The 7,486-nt window shown below is 46.3% G+C and overlaps 1 long non-coding RNA gene across 1 annotated transcript in view; it reads left to right on the top strand.

Moving 5' to 3' along the window:
- Positions 1-293: 293 nt before the first annotated feature.
- LOC143021848 (uncharacterized) overlaps positions 294-7,486 on the top strand; it is a 243,159-nt gene continuing 235,966 nt past the window's right edge. Inside the window, exon 1 of the long non-coding RNA XR_012966012.1 lies at positions 294-441. This is a non-coding gene — a long non-coding RNA (uncharacterized LOC143021848). The remainder of the gene's footprint in view (positions 442-7,486) is intronic.

Here is a 7,486-nt window from a genome sequence, read left to right as displayed (position 1 = left end):
CAGTCAGAGATTATAAATACTTTCAAATTTGTACTTATTTTAGTTCTTCCATCTAGAAGTTTATTGCACTTTTCAGCAAATTATGAAAAATGTATACCCACGTAATGAACGCGTTATTGTGTTTATATTGAACGATTATGCCTTTGTTGTTTGAATTGCTCTTAATATTATGAACAGTATACGATATTTATTTATTTATTCATTCATCTTAATGTGCAAATATGACTGATTTTGTGAAAGATGTAACTAGTTTTGTTGACAGTTGACAACACCGCTTCCGACTACGCGAAAATAGTGTCGTTTTTGAAATGTGTCGTGTTTCTTGACATAATCGGGTAATATTGTGATCCATCGAGGTCACCATTCAATGTGATTTTTATTTTCTCTTTCTGTGAAAAAATCAAACCGTTCAGCCATGGACTACACGTCAAAGGAACCAAGGTAATATATTTAGAATAATTTAGATTGATGAAGTTTTGTTGATTCTCCTTTCCCTTTCGTACCATTTTCTCATTATATGAATTTGAATTTTTATCTTATTTTCCTATTTATGTACTTTTTTTTTATGTATGGCGTATTTTACCATCCACTCTGGTAAATAGATTTGCCTTCATACTGTTTACGTTTCTTGGGTCTGTCTCGAGGGTGCACGGTAATAATGGCACAGGTAAAAATGGCACAGGTAAAAATGGCACGGTAAAAACGGCACAGGTAAAACCGGCACAGGTAAACATGGCACAAATGAAAAAATAGGTAAAAATGGCACAAGGGTTACCACACTGGGCTATTTTTCCTTCAACTTCCGATTAATCGGCGGTACCGCTCACCTACAGAACTTTTTCCACCGTAAAATCATTATGGTAAACTATTCACTCATTATGGCAAACTATTCACTCCCTCCACAGATGTGGAGGGAGTGAACATGAGGGGACGTCCTAGGATGAGATGGATGGATGGGGTGAAGGGGGCTTTGGGGAAGAGGGGAATGTCTGTTGAGGAAGGACGGGAGAGGACAGAAGACAGGGGTGAATGGAGAATGGTTGTATATGGAAGATGTTGTGATACATGAGGTGGAATGGACGGGGGGATGGGGGGTGAGGTAGTGTGTGTGAGCAAAAATTTGACGCAGACGGAAGGGATTTCTCCCCGTCCTCTCCTTTATATGGGGGGACGGAGAGGGGGGGTCGCCGATTTAATGAAGCGGCCTTGCTGTGGATGTGCTGTGTCTTGCGACACTGCTTCTGACCCAGGGCAGTGGACAGGGTGCAGGGATGACCCGTCATCTAGGAGGTGCTAAGATGGGAGGGAGGGTGGAGGGGTGTGGAGTGTTTTCGGGGATGGAATGGGTGGGAATGATTTTTATGCCTTTTCCTTTTTGGCTACCTCCCTTGTAAGGGGGAAAAAGCCTTGGTATATATATTTTATTTTCTCAACAAAAATAGGTAGAATGTCATTTAGTTGGTTGGGTAAATGTTCAATTATGTATATGGACGCGATATAGCGTTAGAAAATTTATTATTAAATTTGTAAATTATAATGTATCAACGTAATATGCAATTTTGTTGGCGGAAATAAAAAACAAAAAAGCTGCTAAAATAGATTTCGTAAGTAACGAAGTCGCGCCGGACAAATGAAAGGATGATAAATTCGTCTAACCTAACCTAATCTAACCAAACCTAACCTAACCTAACCTAACCTAACCTAACCTAACCTAACCTAACCTAACGTGTATTTAGTAAACCGGTAGCTGTAATCTAAGGTCATCCTGATCGTCGTCGTCGTCGTCACGAATGTTGGCGGCCTGTTCAGTCTCTCTTTCTGATTGCGGGGTATATAGGTTTTTCATAGCTTGAAGGAATGCATGGATTTCAGCTCCATAACATTCCTTCAAGAATATATACCTCGCGAGATACTGGCGGAAGTACCGAGGTCGTACACCAGGCATCAACTGGACCGGGCAGACAACACTTGACAAACGACAAGATGGCGTCCCGACCCTATGCTAGCGACTTCGTTCGTTAGTATATTTGCTTATAGCAAGGAATTTTTTATATTTAATTCCGCCAAGAAATTCGAATATTACGTTTATGTATTATAATTTACAAAATTAATATTTAATTTTCTAACGCTATATCGCGTCCATGTACACAAATGAACCTACATATCAGATTCCTTCCCGAAAACTTTGGGCTGCAAATCTTCTCCCACAGTCGGAGGAAAAATAGCCCCAGTGTGATAATGCCTTCAAGTGAGATTCGTTTGAATCTTAGGTCTGAAGGGGCCGGGTAGTATTGTGTCAAGTTCTTTGCCAAACTACGTCTTTATTTTCATTATATATATGTATATATATATATACATATACATACATACATACATACATATATATATATATATATATATATATATATATATGTATATATATATATATATATATTATCAACCACAGTACACTTTAATTCTAAGCCATCAACATCGGAAATACCGTGGAGGCTTAGTATTAAAGTGCACTGTGGTTGATAAAGATGTATCTGTAGTCACTGGGACCCATTCAGTGTTGTTATATATATATATATATATATATATATATATATATATATATATATATATATATATATATATATATATATATATATATATTTATATTTATTTTAGTGTACCCACCACAACTACCACTTTTGCCATCACCACTACTGCCACCGTCACTGTTATCACCACTCCTACCACCATTTCTACCACCACTCCTACCACCATCCCAACCACCACTACCATAACCAGTACCACCACAACCACCATCACAACTACCACCACAACTAACATCACCCCTACTAATACCAATAACATCAACACCATTACTAACACCACCACTATCACTACCACCACTAACACCACCGCCACTAACACCACCACTAACAGCACTATCATCACCACTAATATCACCATCTCCAACACTACTACCACTAACACCACCAATAGCACCATCACCACTGACACCACCACCATAAATAATACCACCACCAACACTTACTTCATCACCACTACCACCGCCACCACTACCACCGCCACCACCACTACTACTACTACCACCACTACTACCACCACCGGTACTACTACCACCATCGCCACTACTACCACCACTACCATTACTACTATCATTACCACCACTTCCACCACCACTACCATTACTACTATCATTACCACCACTTCCACCACCACTACCACTACTATCACCACCACTTCCACCACCACCACTACCACCACCATTACTACCACCCCTACCATTACTACAATCATTACCATCACTTGCACCACTATCACCACCTACCATTACTACTATCGTTACTACCACTACCACCACTACCATTACTACTATCATTACCACCACCACCACCTACTATTACTACTATCGTTACCACCACCACGTACACCACCTACACCTACCCAGGATGAGAATCGTTGGTAAAAACGGGGAATGGTCGCGCGCGCCTCCACGAAAATTCTTGGTGTCGATTTGGGGGGTCTGTGGGCGTGGGGGGGGGGGCGCCGCTTCGGCTGTGGGGGCACCATCCACCCGCAATTTAGTCTCTGTCAGCGTCCTATTGAATTACAATATTTACGGCCAGGCGGGTGTGTGTGTGTGTGTGTGCGCAAACGCGGGGGGTAGGTACGATTGCCTCCCCCAAAGTCCACCACTTCAGGTACAGTCCGCGTCACTTCCTCGAGTGGATGATGATGATGATGATGATGATGACGATGATGATGATGATGGATGATGATGATGGTGGTGGTGGTGATGGTGATGGTGATGATGGTTATGATGACGATGAATCATGATATTTTTGGCTTTGAGTTTCATTGATTGGAAACCCACAGCCTCACAGTAACCAGCAACGGTCCTCGGGCCAAATGAGAGGCAGCTGTTGGTATTGGTTTCGAACTCGGGTCTCCACAAGGGAGAGTAATTCGTTCCGATGCCGTGTACCTGTGGTTTTAATGAACAGAACAGACCTCCACGTGTTTGTGAAGTCGAATCAAGGTGTAAGAATATGTATATGTATTTGGGGGTGATAATATACAAGTTCGCAAATGTACACGACGCATGCACGCACTCATGCAACATACACACAAACGCGTGCTCGTACACACACACACACACACACACACACACACACACACACACACACACACACACACACACACACACACACACACACACACACACACACACACACATGAGGAGTGGAGAAAAGAATGAGTGGAGGCGGGGGAGGAAGAAGGAGGGGGAAGAAAGAGGAGGAAGGAAGAGGGTGAGGAAGAGGGGGAGTAGAAGGAGGACGAAGGGAAGAAGAGGAGGAGGAAGAAATATGGGAAGGGGAGGATGACCATGCTCCAACACGTCCATGATTTCATACGCGTTGAGTGGATGGGTAGGGGCAACTATTGAAGTTTTATTATATTTTCCATCCTCCTTCCCGCCTTCTGTCCCTTCCCCCTCCTCTCCCCTTAATCCTCCCTTCCCCTTCCCTTAACCTTAACCCTTCCCCTTCCCCTCCCCTTCCCCCTCCCCTTCCCCCTCCCCGTCCCCCTCCCCTCTCCCCGTCCCCCTCCCCTCTCCTTCCCCTTAACCCTCCCCACTCTCCTTCCCCTTCCCCCTCCCCTTCCCCCTCCCCCTCTCCTTTCCCTTAACCTTCCCCTTTCTCCTTCCCCTTAACCCTCCTCCCTCTCCTTCCCCTTAACCCTCCCCCTTCTCCTTCCCCTTAACCCTCCCTTCCCCTCCCCTTAACCCTTCCCCTTAACCCTCCCCTTCCCCCTCCCCCTCTCCTCCCCCTTAACCCTCCCCCCTCTCCTTCCCCTTAACCCTTCCCCCTCTTGTTCCCCTTAACCCTTCCCACTCTCCTTAACCCTACCCCTCTCCTTCCCTTAACCCTCCCCCTCTCCTACCCCTTAACCCTTCCCCCTCCCCTTAACCCTTAACCCTCCCCTTAACCCTTAACCCTCCCCTTAACCCTTCCCCCTCTCCTTCCCCTTAACCCTCCCCCTCTCCTTCCCCTTAACCCTCCCTTCCCCTCCCCTTAACCCTCCACTTAACCCTCCACTTAACCCTCCCCCTCTCCTTCCCCATAACCCTCTCCTTCCCCTTAACCCTTACCCCTCCCCTTAACCCTACCCCTCTCCTTCCCCTTAACCCTCCCCCCTCTTCTTCCCCATCACCCTCCTCTTCTCCTCCCCCCTTGCCCATCTCCTCCCCCTCCCCCTCCATATCCCCCTTCCCTTCCTCGTCTCCGTCCAGCCTCCCTTTCCACCTTTCCCGTTCCCCATTTTACTGTCCCTCCCTCACTCCATCTCCACCCCTACTCCTCTCTTCGCCCACTCCCTCCTCTACTCCTCCTCCTCTTCTCTCCTCCTCCTCTTCTCTCCTCCTCCTCTTCTTTCCCCCTCCTCTTCTCTCCTCTTCCTCTTAACCCCTCCCCCTTCCATGCCTCCTCACTCTCCCATCTCTCCTTTGGATGAAGGAAGATGGTTATCATTCTAAAAAAAAAAAAAAAGAGAAAAAAGAAAAGAAAAAAGAAAAAGAAAAATTGGTCAGGTTTCAGAGTCAAATGATTTACATTTTTCGTTTTATACTCTTTAAATTCAGCGTTGTTACTTCCCCAATTCACTCACTTCATTTAATTAGGGGCGAAGAGACTCGTTCTTTTATTTCCTTTTTGTTTTCGAGAGTGAGGGTGGGGGAGGATCCTGTGATGGGTCGATTAAAGATTCCCCCCTCCCCCTCAAAGGAACCTCGGTTCGTATGCACACAGACACACACACGCTCACACACACACACACACACACACACACACACACACACACACACACACACACACACACACACACACACACACACACACACACACACACACGCGCGCGCGCGCGCAAAGACACATACACACACAAGCACACGCACGCACGCACGCGCACTCACACACACACACAGTTTGCCAATATATGTATATAATTTTATATATGTGTGTGTGGGTCCGTGGGCGTGTATTTACTTAATTGCAGGAAAGAAGCTACACTTATAGGTCTTGTTTCTTTCTTCATAATAGATAATTTTGAATTTGCTTATGGTTTTTTGCTTAGGCTTGTGTGTGTGTGTGTGTGTGTGTGTGTGTGTGTGTGTGTGTGTGTGTGTGCGCGCGAAAGCATCTATGTGGGCATAAACAATTCTTGCATAGGGAGTCTGATCTAATTTTTTTCTTTCTGATCTTTAACTTTGCTCGACCTGCCTGTGCAATAGCTCGTTCCTCACTTCATCCAGTCCGCTTGTGTCAATCACCTCCCAAGTCATCCCCCCCTCACCCCCACACGTACATACACACACACACACACACACAAACGCACGCACATACACACACACACACACACACACACACACACACACACACACACACACACACACACACACACACACACACACACACACACACACACACACACACACACACACACACACGCACATACACCATCCTAACCTGTCGCTTTAAGCTAGGACGCTTTGATGCAAAGAAAATTAAAACGACGACGTCGACAAAGAAAAAGACTAAGAGGAAGACGAAGGAGAAATTGAAAAAGAAGACAAAGAAGAAGACGACAAAAAAGAGGACGAAGGAGAAGGAGACGAAGTAGACGTCAGAGACGAAGAAGCAGACTAAGAAGACGACAAAAACAAAGAAGATGATGACGACGAAGACGACAACGAAGTCGAAAATGGAGAGGTCAGAAACGACAACGAAGTCAAAGAAGACGAAGAAGAGGAAGAGGCCGAAGAAGATAAAGTGAGGTTCTTTGCCTCCTCCTCCTCCTCCTCCTCCTTTCCTCCTCCTCCTCCTCCTCCTCCTCCTCCTCCTCCTCCTCCTCCTCCTCCTCCTCCTCCTCCTCCTCCTGCTGCTCCTCCTCCTCCTCTTTTTTATTTTTTATACACGACAGCGTCCATCAGCGAGCTTCTCTGATCTCTTGTGACTCGGAGTCCTTTCATTTTTTTTCCATTATACTTTTTATTCGTTTCTCGTCTGTCCCCTCCTTCTTTTCCTCCCTTTCCTCCTCCTCGTCCTTTTCCTCCTCCCCTTCTTCCTCTCCCTCCTCTCCTCTCATCCTCCCCTTCCTCCTCTCTTCCTCTCCTCTTCCTCCCCTCTTCCTCCCCTCCTCCCCTAATCCTCCCCTCCTCCCCTAATCCTCCCCTCCTCCTCCCTCCTCCTCCCTCTCCCTTTCTCCTCCTCCTCGTCCTTTTCCTCCTCCCCCACTTCCTCCCCCTCCTCTCCTCTCCTCCTCTCCTTCCTCCCCTCTTCCTCTCCTCTTCCTCCCCTCCTCCCCTAATCCACCCCTACTCCTCCTTCTCCTCCCTCCTCCTCCCTCTCCCTTTCTCCTCCTCCTCGTCCTTTTTCTCCTCACCCTCTTCCTCTCCCTCCTCTCCTCTCATCCTCCCCTTCCTCCCCTCTTCCTC

Source organism: Oratosquilla oratoria, chromosome 43 (assembly GCF_046742065.1).
Source record: "Oratosquilla oratoria isolate Oo_2021 chromosome 43, ASM4674206v1, whole genome shotgun sequence".
NCBI lineage: Eukaryota > Metazoa > Arthropoda > Malacostraca > Stomatopoda > Squillidae > Oratosquilla > Oratosquilla oratoria.
The sequence above is the reverse complement of the archived record's forward strand: the minus strand, read 5'-3'. Positions and strand labels throughout refer to the sequence as shown.